The sequence below is a fragment of the Stegodyphus dumicola genome, chromosome 6, assembly GCF_044657685.1.
Source record: "Stegodyphus dumicola isolate Sdum_Otavi_A_Nest chromosome 6, ASM4465768v1".
NCBI classification, from domain to species: Eukaryota; Metazoa; Arthropoda; class Arachnida; order Araneae; family Eresidae; genus Stegodyphus; species Stegodyphus dumicola.
The window spans coordinates 114,683,630-114,704,219 of record NC_140773.1 but is presented as its reverse complement, the minus strand read 5'-3'; positions in this window follow the sequence as shown (position 1 = coordinate 114,704,219).

Here is a 20,590-nt window from a genome sequence, read left to right as displayed (position 1 = left end):
GTAAAGTACCTTTGTATATCCGTATCAAGGACGAACAAGTAAAGGTGATGTTTTTTATAGTAAAGAATCTGCAAGCACATTTAATCTTAGGAATAGATTTTCTTTCAGACGCACAAGCAACACTGGATTTTAATTAAGCGTCCCTTAAGCTGACAATGAAACCAGTTCGTACTGAAAAGGCTGAACCGCCGATGGTAAATCTTGACCACCTGCCTAATGACGAGCAAGGAAGAATCCGACAAGTGGTAAGTGAATTTGCTTCGTTATTTAGTGATATTCCAGGATTTACTCAGGTTACTAACCATAGTATTGACACCGGAGATGCAATGCCAGTTCGTCAAAAACCATACCGGTATGATAAGAATAAGGAAAAAATTATAGAATGGCATATTACCGATATGCTACGTAGAAAGATCATAACGCCCATATCAAGTAGTTATGCTAGTCCGGTGGTTTTATATAAGAAAAATAATGACTATCCTTTGACGCATCCAAAAAGATGGAGATTCGCTATTGATTACCGTAAATTAAACTCCATAACTAAATATCCGGTATATTCGTTACCGATCATAGAAGAAATTCTAAGGAACATAAAATTAACCAAATTTATGACGACTTTAGACTTAACGACTGGTTATTTTCAAATAGGAATTAGGCCTGAGGACGTGCCTAAGACTGCTTTTATAACCAAGTCTGGCACTTATGCATTTTTGCGTATGCCGTTTGGCCTTTCAGGGGCCCCGGCAACATTTCAGCGATGCATGGACATTGTGTTAAGACCTGTTCTTGGAAAGTCCACATTTATCTATTTAGACGATATCATTATTACTAGTGATAATCTCGACCAACATGTACAGGATTTAAGACAGGTGTTTTCTTTATTAAATGAGGCCGGTCTAAAAGTTAATGTCGAAAAGTGCAAATTTGCAGCCCCTGAATTAAAATATTTAGGTTACAAAATATCGCAAAAAGGGATCGAGACAGATGAATAAAAAATAATCGCTGTACAAAAGTTTCCGACTCCAAACACGGCAAAGAAGCTCTCTTCTTTTCTAGGACTTTGTTCATATTATAGGTCCTTTATAAAAGATTTTGCGGCTATCGCTGAGCCATTGTTAAAATTAAAAAGGAAAAAGGCAAGATTCTCGTGGACGGCCGAAGCCAATAGTGCTTTCGAACAATTAAAACAAGCATTAACGCAAGCCCCTGTGTTGAAATTTCCTGGAAAGGATGAGAATTTAGAAATTTCAGCGGAAGCTTCGGATTATGCGGTAGGAGCGGTACTTTCGCAAAATCAGCAGCCCGTGGCCATTTTTAGCCAAACTTTAAATCAAACACAAAGAAAGTATTCCGCGACCGAGAGAGAGGCACTTGCAGTTCTGTTAGCAGTGCAAAAGTTCCGAGTCTATTTTGGAAAGGCGCCGATAACAGTGTACTCTGATCATGCGGCGGTAACTAGACTGTACTCAGAGAAAAATTTATCCCCAAGGTTAATAAGATGGGCACTCAAGCTGCAAGAATATAATCTGGTAATCAAGCATACCCCCGGAAAGGAAAATATCGTAGCAGATGCCCTATCAAGAATTAAAATAGACGAACAAGGTAATACCGTAAAGGTGGCAATGCTTACAGCATGTACAATAAATTCCCGAGAAACTGTAATAACCGAACTGGGTAAGGATCCTGAGTTTGGAAGCATTTATGAGTATTTGAAGGATCCTGAAAATTTTAGCCACCAAGATATTGTGGCGATAAGAAATAGGGCGGCCCATTACGAACTAATAGATGGTCTATTATTCTATACAAAAACTACGAATTCCAACAACGAATTTCGACCTGTTATCCCAGCTAGTCTTAGATTAAATATCCTGCAGGAGCTCCATGACAGCCCTTTAGCTTCTCATGCTGGTATTCGAAAAACTATCCAACGCGTACGCGAGGCAGTCTACTCTCCTGAACTGCAAAAGTTAACAAGGGCGTATGTCCAGTCCTGCCCAAGATGTCAAGCAGTTAATTATATTAATTTCCGCCCGGCCGGGTTTCTAAATAGTATTAAATCCGAATTTCCAAATGAAATAATTGGCATCGATTTATTGGGCCCTTTCCCAAAAAGTCAGTTAAATAAAAGTTGCTATCTCCTTGTTATGGTTGATCATTTTAGTAAATGGACTGAAATTGTTGCCTTAAAACGAGCCTCCGCGAAATTAGTTACTGATTCTATTTTAAATAAATATATTTTAAAATACGGGGCGCCCCTAAAAGTTATATCGGATAATGGTCCTCAATTTGTAAGTAATATATTTGAAGACATGTGCCAAAAACTGGACATACGTCATTTAAAAATGGTCCCGTATCGGCCGCAATCAAATATAGCGGAACGGGTCAATAGAAATATAGTGAAAATTATCCGTAGTTATGTTAAAAATTTTCATAAAAGCTGGGATAACTATGTCAATGAATTTGCTTTCGCCCTTAGGACCGCAAAACATGATACGACGGGCAAAACTCCTGCTGAGTTATTTTTAGGCAGAAAGATTATAACGCCGTTAGATAAATTATTTTATGTTCAACAAAGAGCCCCAGAATTTAAAATGGGTGATATAGAAAAACTAATTAAGGAAGCAAAGAAGAATACGGAAGTAGCACAAAGAAAACAGAAGCTCTATTATGATTTGAAACGACGGGGAGTAACTTATAAAGTAGGGGATGAAGTTTTAAAAATTAAGCATTCACTTTCTTCAGCACCAGAAGATAAAACTGCCAAATTTTTTCCGCGATTTGAAGGACCATATGTTATAGAAAAATAACTCACGCTGTAGTAGTGTTAAAAGCCAGAAATGGTGAAATCTGTTCCGCAAACATTGATCAAATCAAGCCCTACTTCGATCGTAATAAAATGCAAATATTTTCAGATCTTTTGCAGGATCCGGCACGGCAGACACCGCAGGCACAAGCTCCAGAGGTGGAAAAACGACAAGTACAAGGGCAAGCCAATAAGAGGCAGGAGCCAGTGAAAAGAAAATTGCCCCGCGGAAAAATTGAAGGTAGCAAGAAAAAGAAGCCGTTCCACCGTCCAGAAAAGAGAGTTCACGAACACCCCCAGAATGAAGAAGGGAGAAGGACGACGTATGTGAAGAGAACCAGGAGAAATGACGGCAACTATAACCCAGCTCTAAAACGGAAGATCTACTCATCCGACAGGACTCTCCGCAGCAAAAGTCGCCGAACTGCGGAAGGGCCATCAGCGGCGGAGGAAAAAGTACAAGGAAAATTTGAACGGCCAGCAACGAGGTCCAAGCAAGAACACGAAAGAAGTTTCCCGGTCCCGCCAAGACCAGCTGCCATCAAACGGCCAAGACCACAAGCAGAGGAGAAAAAGAAGGTATTCAAGGGTCACCGAACTGGTGAAAAAAGGAAGCTTCCAGAGGAAAGCACTGAAGGGCGAGCCCGTACAAGAAGGAGGATAAATCACACAACTCTCTGCAATACCTTTAAAGACTGGGCCCAGAAAAGGATGTCCGAATATTACAAAGATAAGTAAAATTTTATGTTATTTTGCAAACTTTAGTTAATCTTTCATTCTTACTGCAAGTGGCAGATTTCAAGAAGTTTTACCTCATGCGAGGTCTACCTTTATCGCCAAAAGAGCGAGAAATGAGTTGTTACCGATTTTGGTATTATGTTTTTCAATTACTCGCGCGTAAAACTAAAGTTGATGTATAATAGCGTTGTGTAAAAACTTAAATATTGTAAAATGTTATTGTATAAATTTTATTTAAAACATTCTAGCAAGAGAGAAGTTTTAGTCTGAAAGACTTTTTGAAATGTATTATTTCAATGTAGAAAGAATTGGCACTTGCTTTGAAAAGAATAGAAGTTAACAATGTACTACTAATGTATGTTTTCAAATGTGTAAAATTAACGGCATGTTGATATGTTCTTATATACAATGTGAACTGAAGAAATACCGTGATATGGTAAAAGTGAATGTTAAAATTTTTTATTCGTGTTACTGTAAAAAGACTAAAGCATGGCGAATATGTGTTAAAGGTTTAATGATGTAGTTAGGCTCTCTGACGCTACACTTTAGAGTTAGCCACTTTTAGAATAGTACCTCAGGGTTTAGAGTTGAAATTAGGGTGTGTTAAGAGGTCTTGGTATGTTGAATTTTAACACGTTAGTGTTTTGATTGTAGGAGGAAGTGTGGAACACGTAGACAGAAACACATTCGTGTTTGGTGTTCTTTTACAACACATGTCAGAGAGCACGGGGAGAGATAATTAAAATAGTCATGAATGAAATAAGAATGTTAAGGGAAGTATAATTGTATATGTTACTTGCCATTTCATTGTGTAACATTTCATTAAACTAGTTTTCCTTCCAGATCTCTGGAAGGAACCAGAATTGAATAAAAGCTCCTGTTTAGATGCAGTACAGATGAAAAAAAAATTGTTGTATATCCTGGGAGCTGCTATTGTGAAAAAAAAAAAACAAATTTCTTTCTTTTAAATTTCTAGTTTCTAGCGAAGTATGTTTGTAAAAGATTGGCCTCGCGTTAGATTCTAGAGCTAAAAGTTTTCAACAAGGTTTTCAGTTTCAAACTAATTAACTCTGGCGGGAAGTATGTAAGGATCTTAAGTTTTACTAACGTTTATTTTATTTTAAATCTTTACTATCACTTCTTATTTTCTACTTCCGGCCAGAATTATAAGCGTTAAGGTTTTTATGCAAAGTTTGTCTGGCGAACGCCAAGTATTTAAGTGGTGGCCTTTTGCCAAGCGAGAGAGAGGAAGCAGTGAGTCAAAGCAGGCCGCTTACCTTAGAAGTTACGCAGTTGCTGTTTGCCTTCCAGGCCAGAGGTTTTAATCCTTTTGATAAATTTAAAACGTATTGTAGTGTTAACAGTTCTTTGTACTACATACGCTTCCTGTTAATATAAGGCCAATCTTCCACGTTTATGAGTTTAAAGTTAAATTAGAGTTTAGTTCTATTTTTATATTTTACGTTAGACCCCAAGTAGCGGGTCAGTGTATTCCGAAGTACGGAAGTTATTGTATATAGAGAAAAATAAAGGGTTTTGTATACCCTTCGTGTGTATCCTGTCTACTTACCACAATTAGTGAACATAGCTTTAGTAAGCTCTCTGTTCCGAGTCAGGTCCTTGTATGTTCCCGAAGAAGGTAAGAAGGAATATTGACCCTGATAACACTAGATACGAGGCACATAATTTTCAGATAGGAGGCACATAATATGAAAATATGCAAACAGTTGTTTTTACGACTGTAAATAGATTTAAGATTTTTAAACTGAGTTACCAAAAAAAAAAAAAAAAAAAAAAAAAAAAAAAAAAGAGGTATTCAAGGCAAATTACGCTGAAAAAAGTAACTTTTCAATATTTCTAGGTTTCATATTATTAATAAAAAGATTTTTTTTTCGTGAAATTTTAAGATTTGATAGTTTTGTAATGGTGCACGAATTATAGAGCTTTCACGTGTAAAAGTTATTTTATTTCTGTTGGTAGTATGACGGTCTAAATATAGAAGAAAAAGTTTAAACATATTTCAATTGCGATAGTTACTTTACTACAACACTTGTTGCTTCACACTGTTTCTCAATTTTAGAAATTCCGCTGTATATGGGGCAATATTAATCTACTTTCAAAGTATGATGTCCAACAAAAACAAAATGAACCGAAACGTTGCTGAGGAAAGAAATGTGTCGTACGCAACGCCGTAAAAAAAGGCTTATTCAAAACGGAACTGTGAATTTATTTCACTGAACCATTTGAGGCAAAATTTGCGACAAATACTTCCAAGAGCAGTACTTCTTATTTGGCTAGGACAAGAAATCTTCGTAATAAAAGCAATAACCATCTCTTCGAGGTCCTTAATAAAAGCATTCTCATTCTGCTGGAAGGAGAAGTACATCAGTCTCTCGAGGTGCAAATCCTGCGTTAGCAAAACTGAAGGATAAGATTTTAAAGAATTTAGAAGAGACTTTCGGCATTTGTCAGTATTATGCGAAGCATATGTTGTGCGATTTATCTTCCAGATTTAATTACTGACTAAACAGGGAGAGATTTAATACTTATATGTTACCACTATGCAAAATGTAGGATCTTCAATTTATTTCTGCGTGCCGCACGTAGCCGATTCTCAGTTCGTTATCTTTCAAAAAAGAATAATATATGCATTTTTTCTATAAAATTTAATCTGTCTATTCTTGATTAACAATCTAAGCCGCTTAAAAGTAACGCACGCAGTTCTTAAAATTTTTAAATTAAAATGCGTTTAATTTACAATATACAAACCTGATAAGTTTATGAAAATTGGAAGTTTAAACTTACATAATGAAAGCGTTTTTTAAAATCATATATTGCATAAATGCTCCAGAATTATTTGTTTGTGTAATTTTTATGTTACTTTGCATTTAAAACATTTTATGGAATTCGTAATGATAAATTCTTTTTTCTAAATATTAAAGTGCAATCTGGAGTTCTCAGTGTTTAGTAATTTAAAACAAGTTGTAAATAATAGCAACAACAACAATAAAAATTTACTTAGCTTTCCACTTTGGAAAAAAAAAGCAATTTAATTTCATTGAATTCCTTATGCAATGATGAATGAATAGCGTTTCCAAGGTTACAGAAATGTTTTTAAATAACTATCAAAACATTACAAACATTTATGTAAATGAAATTTAGAAATTTTTACATCATATATGATATTTTAAATAAAATTAAAAATCATAGAATACTTAAACTACCACATTCTTATTAAGGAATTCGAAAAATAAAATTATTCATTTAAAGTTATTTTGGGCATTGTCAATATAAGCAATTTCTATCACGTAAAAATTAATTATCGACTGCTACTCAATGATAAAAAGTAATCTTCCTTCGAGATTTTTTAGGGTATTTTTTGCTTTAATTAAGCACAAAAAATAGCGCCGAAATATTAATGATAATAACTGTGCAATAGTTCATTCTTAATTATGATTGTGTGTAATTTTCCCAGCAATGATTAAAAATATTATTCATTGTAGTCATTAACAGAATGTCACATTTTAATGATGATTTTTTTTCATCAGTGGCTAATGAAATGAGGGTTTCTAGAAGATTTTATACAGAGACGGAATATATACAGGTCCCCCTTTATTACTTTGTTTTGTACGATAAATAGCATTTTCAGACTCAAGATAAACTGACTTAAAGCAAAATAAATTGATTTAATGCAGGATCAAGCTTTTCTTATCCTATTTAATATTGTTTGTTTAAAATTAGAGAAAAAATCAATGTTAGTTTTGCGTAAACTTTGAAGCCCATCAGGCACAAGTTATTCTTTTTCAGGAGGAGGAAAAAGTTTCTTAAGACGAAAGACCTATGTCTGATCGAACACGAAATAGATAAAACTTTATTCGAAATTTATGCTGAAGTAAGGTTGTCCATTCATCCTTACTTTAAATTTTGCGTTTACTTATTTCTCTTCCAGTTTGTTAAGTATTTAGCTTTAAATATTAATGCTTTAATTTAAAACTTTCCCTTACATCAAATAATTAAATTTTTTCCCATTTTTGATGATCCATTAAAATATTTTGTGAATAATCATTTACGTCATTGTTCACATCAATTGTACACATCACAATCAATTGTACACACAAATCGTTCATATCAATTGTATTTTTTTGCTCAATAAATTGAAATATTAACAGATAAATGCACATTCTTTACACAAAAAGAAACATTTCCCCTGTTCTGTTCTTAGTTCTTAAAAGGATACTTTAAGTTAATAAGTTTCTAAAGAATTAAAAGCTGTGTTATTTCAGTAATTTTCCTGAATTTTTTCCTGAATAACACGTGATATCTGGCAATGATAATTGTATGTAATTAGACTATTAGAAGCTAATATTAAGAAAATATTGATTTCATAATGTTAGGAAGATATTGATATACGATTTGAAGAGAATTTGTACTTACCGAGTTTGCATCTAGTCTTTCTGATAAGAACAGAGTCTAAATCAGGTCTTGGAATTTCTTTTGGCCCAGAGAAAACGTTGTGCCCGTTACTGGGCAAAACCATTACAAGTATAAACAATATTATAAGTGATAGTCCCAGTTTGCGCATTTCCGTGGCTGTCTTGATGGAGAATATCCCGAGAACGAATTCGCTGTCCCAGTTTGATCGACAGATATATAGCATTCTAAATATTATTATAATTATATTATAATAATATTACGAATAACAGAAGTTCAACTTGACAATGTAAATAAATATTAGTAAACTGTAAAATGATCTTAAAAAGAGTTCAATATTGTATAAGCCACTGTTCACGGAAGCCATGGAAGTCAGTTCGTGACATTTCGCACAGTTAAACTGATCCTATTAAAGCGGAATACTGTGATAATAAAATGAAAATGAGAGGAAGCAATAGCTGTACAGCTATTATTAGGATTCATGAAATCATTAATACAGGCGGCGGCGAATGTTGCAGATATTCGTCTAAAATGGCTTCATGCTACAGAAAATAATAGTCAGTATTTTCAGTCATCAGAGCACATCAAAATACCTGCTCGGCATTAGTTGAAATACATACATTATCATAGACATCATAGACAAGAAAGGCGACATATGGGGGGCAATAATTGTTAAAAGTAGTAGCATAGCTCATAGTGGTGGGACAATGGACCAAAAAAAAAAATTGTTGCGTGGAGCTAAGAGGCTTGCGAGAATTCGGCAATTTGCTGGATATACTGTGGATGTTAGTTTTAAACAGTTGTTGGATGCTTAACTATATTCTACTAGTTGGAAAATTTGATCTTGCTGTGGGATTTGTTTTCTCTCAAAATGGCTGTGCGTTTAATGTGAGAAATTATGGATTAATATAGTTACCTAAACATTTTCGCTGATTGTGTGTTAATTATATGATGGAAATGGATTGACACGTTACATATATCTAGGAAAGTGACAAGATTTCTTTTTATAAATCAATATTTGTAACTGCTTGCCTTAGTGAGAGAAGATTTTGTAACTGCTTGCCTTAGTGAGAGAAGATAAGAAAGAACTTGCCAGTTCTTCTAACAGTCTTGATCTCAGTCTACTGAAACCTCAATCGAAGGAGTAGTATAGGAGTTACTCGATGCCCATTATTAGTGCCTAAGTTGGTACTTGCTCTAAGAGAGAAATAGTGTTGTATTTCAAATGAAGAATAGAAATTTGTGGAAAGTCTTCCTCGACAAATAAAAACAGCGACAGCAGCAAAAGATGGAAAGACGTCCAGCTTGTAGATTGATTGTAGAAACTGATAACACTGTAGAAATTTATTTAAACGCGTATGTTATGTATTTGCTAATAACTTTGGCAATATAATATACGTGTATGTAAAAGTCTTAGTTTTATCTTTGTATGAATCTAAAATTGAGAATTGAATATTTTTCTGATCAATAAAATAATAGTGAGTTTCATGTTTTCTTCCATTAATAATGCTCATTTTTTTTATCAGAAGAGGATCATATTGAGGTTTAAGGCTGTAAGGTTCCTTTATGTTAATTAATCAGTTATTTTATGTTTTGAATTTTTACGGTCACTTATCCCTTCCGCTTATCTACCCGAATGGAAATTAGTTTGAGTGTATTTAAGCTGAAGGTTTTCATATACATTGTAGAAATTTAATTTGTCGAATTTAATGTGTTGAAACACATTTTAATTCCAAAATATTGTAGGACACAACGTGTTCTGCCTCTCGAGGCCGTGTTACTAGGTTGATAGATAAGATATAATTTATAGTCTGCAGCCTTGCATTATAATTGCCGATAGTTCAATATCCAAGGCGGTTAAGTTTTGAGATAACTTTACGTTAATTGTTCTGTATAACCGTCGGCTCTGGTCTGTTTGAATTTAAATTTTACATTTAAGCTTATTGTGATTAACGTTATCTCGCTAAGAGTGGCTGGCTGAGTTGTAAGCACCAAGCGTGCCTCGTGTTCTTATTGAGATTTAAATAAAGTACCTTCTTGTTATTTTAAACTTTAATTCGCTGCCATTCTATTTAAAGTTTAGATACAGTTTATAAGTGCAAAGAACATTTCTAAACTTTATAAAGTTCTGTAAACATAATTATATATGTAAGAGATGGGTACTAGTTTAACTCCTGAAGTTTAAATTTTATTTAGTGTTAAGATGTTCTGAAAATATTCTAAGAAATCCTCCTTCTTCAGATGAAAGAGAATTTTTCAAGCGCTTTGTTTCAGATACAGTATCATTATTCAACAAGCAATTAACTTCTTCTATTGAAGAAACCGACAATCCAAAATATGACAAAGTCTCATTTTAATTTTCTAACAAGTTATTTTATGTTAAGGGGTATCAGAAACCCCTATACCGACAATGTTAAATTGGCCATTTTCGATGTACCTTTTCTATAAATCTGCTGTAGATACAAGCTTGAAATTTTTTCTGTAACTAAAGTATACCTATCTGATTATATTGAAATGAGCGTTTGAAGCATTTTGAATTTTAGAGTAAATTACAGAATATTTTGTTAGGCATAGTAAAATTTAGCATTTTTCTCACACAAAAAAATTAAAGAAATTTTTTTTTTCTAAGTTTATTACAAAAAGCTCATTTCAGTAAATATTAGGGAACCTAAGAAATAAGCCATAAAATGTTTAGATACCTGTGAGCAGTAGTTCCTGAGAAAAGGTACATCGAGTATAAAAAAATCACGTTTGGAGAAAAACGCGTTCTTATGTAAAAATCCTCATTGATCAAAGCAGTAGATGACAAATTAAAACTAGATTTTTTTTACAGTTCTAATTTTCATAGAGATTAAAGAATAGTAATTTTAAAAGATAAAAGTGTATAGAATTTGAAAATGCAAAAATCCGAAATCACAATTTTTTTAAAATTTTGGGATTTCAACACCTCTTAATAGACTTTCCAATCAAGTCTCGTTTTATTTCCCTGCCAGAATGCAAATTTGCAGCGCTTGCGATATTAAAATTAGGTAGAATTAAGAAAGTATTTAAAAGAAGTTTTTGGAAGGTGAAATCAGAGCGCGTTCTACCTGCTTGAAGGCCACGTTGCAAAATTTGATTCTCTGGATTAGAATTCTGCGCCGTTGAGTTATTCTTGCCATTAGGCTTGTTTTCCCTGACTTTGGTCAGTGCCAGCTTGCGCGATAGTTAAACTGTGAAGCCATTAGTCTATACTTCATTAATTTTAGTTTATCCGTTATCTTTGATTTAAAGCCAAAAGTGTTGGACTCTGTAAGCATTGTAAGTTGGTTTGGTCTTTAACACTCTTTCCCTGTGTCTGTGCCATAAGACACAGTGAAAAGTCACAAGATGTCGTTAGAGGTCTAGTCTAGTTATATGCTACCGAAGAAGACCAAATTTTATATGTTATACTTAATAATTCGGCGTTTCTCTGTTAAAAGATTTTAATCATTGTTTTCCCCATTTTCAAAATATTTTAATTCCAAAATATTGATTCTAATAAAAACGGATTTCAATTTGACAAAAATTAGAGATGGCTAGAAAGATTTCGTCGTCTAATCAATGACGATGCAAACTTCAACGTAAAATCATCTCTATTTCGTTTTAATAAAACACTAGACATTATTTGAAAGGTTCCAAAATCCAAGAATAGTATTTAAATCATTTAGGAACAGCCACATAAATTGAAATGAAGAAAACATTGTTGTTTTATTCGTTTTTTTGTTTTCAGTTTCTGTATGGTTATAACCCTGATAATTCACTTCACACTACCCTAGCTTCGTTAAAAATTCATTAATTACATTTTTTATTAACTGTGTTCAAAATTCCTTTCAAAATTATTCTTAAATATCAGATTATTTCTCTGTTTTTCAATGTAGACTCTGCCGTTTTAATTATTTCAGTATTTATTCAACACTCAACAAAATATTGTCTGTCGGTATTGAACAATAATTATACTGTGAAAGCTTTTCTAAGGATTTCAAAGGATGGCGAGCTCTTCTTTAAACTTCTTTAGTATTGAGGATAGTCTTCCCATAATTCACTCAATGTTTCCTTTGATGTAAAATTACTATTTATGAATGTCCTATTTGCAGAAATTAATCATTTTACGCAACGGAAATACTAAATCACTGTTACGAATGCTCTGCTAATGTTTCAAACCTGAAATCAGTGAAATGAAACTTTCGTGCATTGAAATCGATAAACTAAGCTGCATTACAAGACTTTTCTTAAATAAGACACACTTCGTTTTCTAAAATAATTAAGAGCTTTTAAACAAGGATTATCCATGAAAAGTTTCTAATAACTTTGATATGTAAATACTTATACTGTAACTTTGTAATGTAAATACCTTTACTGTAACTTTGTAATGTAAATACTTATACTGTAACTTTGTAATATAATGATATATTTGTTCTTTTATACTAGGAAATATAATTAAAGATATAAATTGTAAATCTGAAGACCGTTCTTCCATTAAATTCATATTTGATCTTAAACTATTTGTTCTTTTACATTCCTGATATTTTAATACTAATACTTATATCTATCTATCACATAGATGAGTGTGTGTGTGTGTAAGATAAAAAATGTATAAATCAGTTTTACAATTTAATTTAGTAATAACCTTTTAATTCCTCAGTTTTAATTTGGATATTTTCTCTTAAACAGAAAAAACGTTTCGAAACTGCACCATTTCTAGATCAATCCGTGGCACATGGCTGGCGTGACGGTGATGATGTAGCTAATTCGGAATCTGAGCTCAAAATTTCGAGAAACTTTTCTTTTAATAAGCAACCTAAACCAAAACTTTCTTTTGGTGAGCCTCCATATTGGGATTACACTCTTTAGCTTCTGCCTCTCTTTTTGTAAGGCGCTAGTTATGGCAACTGTATCAAAAACGTAAATTTTCTTGAATAGGCACGATTAGATTGCCATATGAATTGTGGCCACAAATAGTAATTAAAATAATAATGAATATTTAATCATACTTGGTTGCAAAGTTTGCTCTTCCTCTCCGTAGGGATCTACGTTCTACGCCATCAACATTGCTATGTCATTGCACATATATATACAAAAAGTTAGCAAGAATTAGCACAAACATCCGCCGATAGGTGTCGGTATAATAGACATAAAACATTCAATATACTTTATAAATGTTAAATAACATAAAAAAGAAGCACTATAACTGCTTAATATATCCCCTTTTATGTTAAATATTGTGCTTAAATTGCAGAACCATATTTTCCGCAGCTGACCGGAGTGAATCTGCCGGAATATCAAGGCGTCGGATACTGTCCTTCAAATCTGGCAAAAATGCTGGCCTTTTAAGGTAGATATTGTCCTTCAGAAAAATCCCATAGCCAAAAGTCGCATGGGGGGATATCCGAAGAGGTAATGCTGTTGGAAAGTTCCGGCTGATCCCCCGTTCATCTCTGAAATGCTGTCTTAGCAATTGCATTACACGACGATCAGTGAGGAGCTGCGTCACCCTGTATCAAAAGGCTGTGCTGAAGACATTCACGGTGTTGGAGCTGTTGGATTACAAAATGCCTCAACATTTGACGATATCACTGTCTTATGACGGAAGGTTTGGAGTCCATTTGCAGTTATCTCTTCAAAAAATGTGATCCAATGGCAAAGGTAGCCGTAACACCACAACCATACTTTCACTTCTTCAGGATGCAAGAGTTGTTGCTGGATAGCGTGAGGGCTTTTCACAGACTAAATTTGACATTTGTGGGTGTGAACTTGCCCATTGAGGCAAAAGTGGGCTTTGTCAATCCATAGAATGTTCCATGATCAAGTGACATCAACCACCACATAAGAATTTACTTTGTTAGAATTCTAAGAAATAAAGAATTGATAATCTTTTGTTTTATCTGCATAAATTCTGCAGCTAAGGTCAGCAAATACCACCATCCATCATGAATGAGTTTAGCGTCTGACCACTCGTCCTTGAGAGGAGAGTGTCAAGTACACAAAATCAAGCTTATGCCAAGTACATAAAATCATGAGAAGTTATTTTTACTTATCATGAGAAGTTAATAAACTTATAAGGTTGCGCGCCTCTAACTTGCACGCAACCAAGAGGTGACTGTGAAAGCTTGTATAAACCACAGAGTCTTATAAAGGGTTTAAGTCCCTTTTTATTCAACGTAATAAATTACAATGGCGTCCTCTTGACGCTTACAGACTGTGCCCACTAGGCAGTCAAAATAAAAATAATAACCTGAAAAAGAAAGTAAAGACAAGATTCTAACTACGAGGCTCTCTAAAATAACTAACTTACCGCGTTTTACAATACGGCTGCTAATTCAGCAGACTTGAAGCTCACTGGAACAATTGCAACTACTTCCCGCCAAGCACATAGGCCGCAACGCGGGGTTCTTCAATTCTCGATAACTACCGCCGCGCTCGCTAAGTAAGAATAACTCTCTCACCGAACTCGTTTCCTTCTATTTAAATCATAATACTCCCGCTGATAATTTGAACCCTTGCGCGTTCTACTCAAATTTACATATTCTGGCATTGGCAGTTCCAGGGGAAAGTAAGGCTTGACAGGAAAGATAATTTAAACTTAAAATAAATGTTAGTTAAAATAAATATAAACCCTACATTTGCCGCTGCCAGAATTTGGAAAACTTGGAAGCAGGTCCTACAAACGACCTGTTGTAAGTTTATCTAATTCTGAACTAACTGGCGAAAGCCTCGTTTACACAAAAAAAAAATCTTATGTAACAATTATATATTAAAATTCTGTTATTCGTTACAAAGCTTTCTTCTTACAGCAACTTTTCCTGGACTTCATCAATCAATCTTGGTCTTTCCTTCCAGCATCTGGAAGGAATAAGTATCAGTATCTTTCTACATACATTATAATTTACACTTTCTTGACACAATAAATTTTTGTTTTTAACGATTCGTTTTTCTTAGTTATTGCTTACTTCACATTCATTCAATTTTTCAAGCATTAATTTAACTTTACCCTGGCTCTCCACCGTGTGTGGTGTCAAACGGGAATATTCGTGTTTTAGTCTTACAACACTTCCCCTAACCACCATGATTTGTTAGAATTCAACAACCAAATAGACACACCTTACTCGACATTCTACAACTCAATGAGCTACTTTAATATTCTTAAAAATTCAAATGTAGGTGGAGAACCCTACAAAACACATTCATTCTAACTTCCCCCTCATTCATCTTTAAACATGCAGGCTTTCGCTCTAAAGCATGACTTTACAGTTTAATACTTAAATTTTGACTTCATTGCTTTTAAGCATTCACTTTTAGCATCTACAATTTTATGCTTCTAGACTAAATTCGACTTTTACATAACATGCAAGTATTTACATACATTTACAAAAGTTTAATACATATGCTTTTTACAATTTACCATAAAATGAATAAGAGAAAATAAATTTTTACTTTACTCATTCTTCGCCAAACTGGCGGCACTGAAACTAAAATTCTTATTAGTACAAGAATACGAAGTTATTTTTATCTCCGGCCAAATTTTGGCTTTAACATTACAGAATTAGTCTTTCGACCAACAGAAAATGCTTGTTTTTAGCTTTTACACTTAATGGAAATAATACTTTTGCCTTAGCTAAATAAAGTAAAACAAAACTAAGTCTCAACCGAGACATATTGACTTTCGTCAAAACATAGAACTTCGTACTTATGCATAACATTTCGGAACAAAAGAGAAAAAAAATTTATAGAAAGTTTTAACTTATCTTTGAGTTTTCGATGCTTGAAACTCCGTCATCCGTTTTTGACAAAATTGATCCCAAGTTAGAGGTGTCATGGATGTCAATCTTCTCCTTATTGGTCTCCGAGTGTCGTCCCCGTTGCTCTTTCTTTTGCGTCCTCTACATGCTGGCCTCTTGACGGAGTAATCGTCTGGTTGTTGGCCTTTGCGTTTCTGCCTGGGACGGCTGATCTTGACGTCCTCCGGTCTGGAGTCCTTCTTGAATTTCTTCTGTTCGTCGTATTTTTGTGCCTCCTGTTGGCGTTTCAGTTTCCGGAACGGCGGCCTTGCTGGCACCTGACTCTGTGGCCGTGTGCGCGTTCTCCTTGATGTGTAATTTCTCCTGCCATCTTTTGTAGGTGGTGTTTTCGTCTTTACCACGGTTTCTTTACCCGGTTCATCTGCATTTTTGTTTTTCTTAAACGCCGGAGTTTGAAAATCCTTTTTTCTTTTTGATACCGACGTCCGGGTTGTAGAAGTGCTAGGTCTCTCTTCAGTTCTCCGTTTCTTGGGTGGTGGAATAGTTGTTGCAGTCTCTGGCCCTTCTATTTCGTTTAGACTTGAGTCCTGCAAGAAACTTTTAAGGATTTCAAAATCATTTGCATTATAGTATTTTTTCACCTGGTCGGGACTTGCTTTACAGATTTCCCCTCTCTCGTTTTTAAGATATAAGACTACTCCTTTGATTTCCTGAATTACATAGGGGCCTTCAAACTTTGGAGCTAGCTTTGCCATAAAATTGTCTGGGGCACTTGATAAAGAAAATTTCCGTTTCAATACTTTATCTCCAACTTTAAAATCTGCTTCACGGCGTTTTCTATCATAATAAATTTTCTGCGTATTTCTTGCCGTATCCGAGGTTTTAAGCGCCTGATCAATTAGCTTTTGCACGTCATTTTGTCTAAATTCCTGCTCTCTTTGTTGCACAAAGAATAATTTATCTAAAGGCGTAATTAACTTTCTGCCTAAAAATAATTCTGCTGGAGTTTTTCCCGTAGTATCATGATGTGCCGTTCTTAAAGCATAAGCTAATTCATTTATGTAGCCATCCCAGCGCTTGTGATGTGTGCTAACGTAACTGCGAATTATTTTTACAATGTTTTTATTAACTCTTTCTGCTATGTTACCCTGTGGTCTATACGGAACCATTTTGATATGGCGTATACCAAGTCCATTGCATATGTTTTCAAATATTTGACTAATGAATTGTTTTCCGTTATCGCTAATGACTTTTATCGGTGCACCGTATTTTAAAATGTATCTGTGTAAGAATGCATCTGCGACTGTTTTGGCTGACGCGCGTTTAAGTGGAACAATTTCTATCCATTTTGAAAAATGATCTACTATTACTAAAAGAAAACGATTTTTATTTAACTCGCTCTGGGGGAAGGGACCAAGGAGATCTATGCCTAAAATTTCATTCGGAAATGTAGCGCGAATGCTATTTAAGTACCCGGCCGGGATGTAATTAGTATCATTTATTAACTGACATTGATTGCAGGACCTGACATACGCCGTTACTATTGTGTATAATTGCGGGAAATATACCGCCTCGCGTACCCTTTTTATAGTCTTCCTGACCCCGAGGTGGCCCGCTGTTTTTTTTTTTCGTGCAACTTCCTCAAAATGCTTAATCGAAGCGAGGCTGGGATGACTGGCTTATACTCAAGATTTTCGTTTGTTGTTTTCGTATAGAATAATAAATTATCTATTATTTCATAGTTTTTTGCTCTATTTCTTATCGCATCGATATCTGTGTGCTCCAAGCTTTCGGGGTCTTTCAAATAAGCATAGATATTTCCAAATTCAGGATCAGCTTTCAGTTCAGTAATAACCGTATCTCTAGAATCTAAAATTTTTGAAGTCAACACAGCGCATTTAAGTTCATTACCTTCATCGTCCAGTTTTATACGAGAAAGTGCGTCAGCTACATTGTTTTCCTTACCCGGTTTATATTTTATTGTGATATTATATTCTTGGAGTTTTAAAGCCCATCTTATTAACCTGGGCGTTAGGTGTTTTCCCGAGTAAAGTCTACCAACAGCCGCATGATCCCAAAAAGACTGTTACTGGCGATTTGCCGAAATAAACTCGAAATTTGTGTACAGCCATTAATACGGCTAATGTTTCTCTTTCTGTAGCTGTATAATTCCTTTGTGTTTGATTCAATGTTTTACTAAAAAATGCCAGCGGATGGTTATTTTGCATAAGAACCGCACCCACCGCATAGTCTGATGCATCTGCCGCAATTTCCAGGTTTTCATCCCCCTCAGGGAATTTTAAAACAGGGGCATTAATAAGCGCTTCCTTTAATCTTTCAAAAGCTGTGTTCGCTTCCGCTGTCCACGTAAATTTACTCTTTTTTCTTTTGATTACTAAGAGTGGTTCAACAATATTAGCGAAATCTTTTATGAAAGATCGATAGTAAGAACATAGTCCAAGGAAAGACGAAAGTTTCTTGGCGGTGTTGAGCGGTGGGAAATTCTTAATAGCTTTTATTTTTGAATCTTGCGTTTCTATACCCTTTTGCGAAATTTTATAACCGAGATATTTAAGTTCTTTAGTTGCGAACTTGCATTTTGAGGCGTTAATTGTAAGACCGGCCTCTTTTAATAATTTAAAAATTTGTTCGAGGTCATTAATGTGTTGTTCCAACGTATTACTCGTTATAATTATATAATCTAGATAAATTAAGGTTGATTTTCCTAGGACAGGCTTTAGAACAATGTCCATAGCTCTCTGGAATGTTGATGGGGCCCCACACAACCCAAAAGGCATGCGTAAAAATGCATAAGTGCCCGATTTTGTTATAAACGCGGTTTTATGTATATCTTCGGGTCTCATAGCTATTTGATAGTAGCCAGACGTTAAGTCCAAAGTAGACATATATCTCGTCGATTTGATCTGTCTAATGATCTCGTCTATAACCGGCAAAGGGTAGACTGGAAATTTAGTTATGCTATTTAGTTTTCTATAATCGATAGCAAACCTCCAAGCCCTTTTATCCGAAGGAGGAAACTCGTTCTTTTTCCTACATAGTACGACTGGACTCGCGTATTCACTATTTATGGGCGTTATTATTTTATTCTTTAACATCTCCTGAATATGTTCTTCGATGATTAAGTCTTTTTGTTTATCATAGCGATACGGTTTAGTCCTACAAGGTTTTTCGGCATTTAATTGAATCTTGTGAGTCACGATCTGACAGTTTCCCGGTTTTTCTGAAAATAAATGAGAAAAATTACTCACCACTTGCTGTATTGCTTTACTTTCCTGGTCATTCAGATGGCTAAAGTCCAATTCAGGTGTCTCCGCAGGTTCCACCACCCTCTGGTCCATCTCCAGCACCACGGTACTATCTTGAAAATTTAATTTGGCCCTCGCGGCCCTTAAAAAGTCCATACCTAAAATAAGAGAGTGTTGGAGGTCTTTCACCACAAAAATTAATACTTTGAGATTTTCCTCTTTTATCTGTAAGTTTAATGATACTTTCCCGATGCAGTGACATGTTTTTCCTTGCGCCGCTATAATTTCCGTATTTCTGGTTTTGAATAGTCGTATCCTATAAAAATTCTTTTTGAAGAACTTTTCACTCATGAAATTTCCTTCTGCCCCTGTATCGATGAGGGCTTCTACTGGTACATCGCCAACCAGAACTTGTATAATTGGTAGCTGTGAGTTTTTACGATGACTGTATTTAGATGTCTATTTGAGGGTTTTTCTAAACCTTCCGGGGTCTGGACCCTCCCTTTCACAGGCCCCTCTAGTCGTTTAAAGCTTTCCTTTCAATCTGTGTCTTCTGGGTACGCGGATGCTTATTTTCAAATTTTCTTTTTGGGCCTTGACCTTCGAGTTTCGATGCTTTAGCTTGATAGTTCTTTCCCCCATATGAGCGATTTCCGTTTCTGGTTTCCTCCTTCCTTCTGGTACTTTGAGAATATGTTTCCCCTCTCGCTCTTTCCGCTATTCTGCGATTTTGAAATTTCACCGCCAATTCGAAAAGTTCCTGCAATGTGGTTGGGTTTCCAATTTCAAAGTAGTCTTGGACAGCGGGTAACAATCGTGGTAATATTATTTCAATTATCTCCGCATCGGGTTTTTTCCCATACAACATATCCGTTAGCTTGATTTTTCGTAAAATAAAGTCCGTCAATTGTGCTGTATCCCATTGATAGAAACTATATAGCTCGGCTTCCAGCCGTGCGCGATCTTTCACTATGGGGAAGGCCTTTACTAACGATTTTTTGAAATTTTCAAATGTATACGTCGGGCTTCCAAATTCACCTAGAAGAAATTTGCCTATATTTTTCCACCATAGCGCGGCCTGTCCTCTTAGTGCTGATGTGGCGATGGCAACTTTTTGTCTTTCAGGCACAGGGTAGAGCTGAAAGTGGTTTTCTATACCTTCTAAAAATACGGACACCGAATTTTTTCATTTTTTCCGTCGAAATAGACGTTTGGCTTGATTGATGCTCTCAAAGTCTGGACCAGGTATCCAAATCCTTCTAACTGAGTTGTCATTTCTTGGTGTTGTCCAGCGGCTTCCATCCAGTTTTCGGCCATTTCAGTTCGATAAGTGTTCGGGCGCCAATATAACGTTGCGCGCCTCTAACTTGCACGCAACCAAGAGGTGACTGTGAAAGCTTGTATAAACCACAGAGTCTTATAAAGGGTTTAAGTCCCTTTTTATTCAACGTAATAAATTACAATGGCGTCCTCTTGACGCTTACAGACTGTGCCCACTAGGCAGTCAAAATAAAAATAATAACCTGAAAAAGAAAGTAAAGACAAGAGTCTAACTACGAGGCTCTCTAAAATAACTAACTTACCGCGTTTTACAA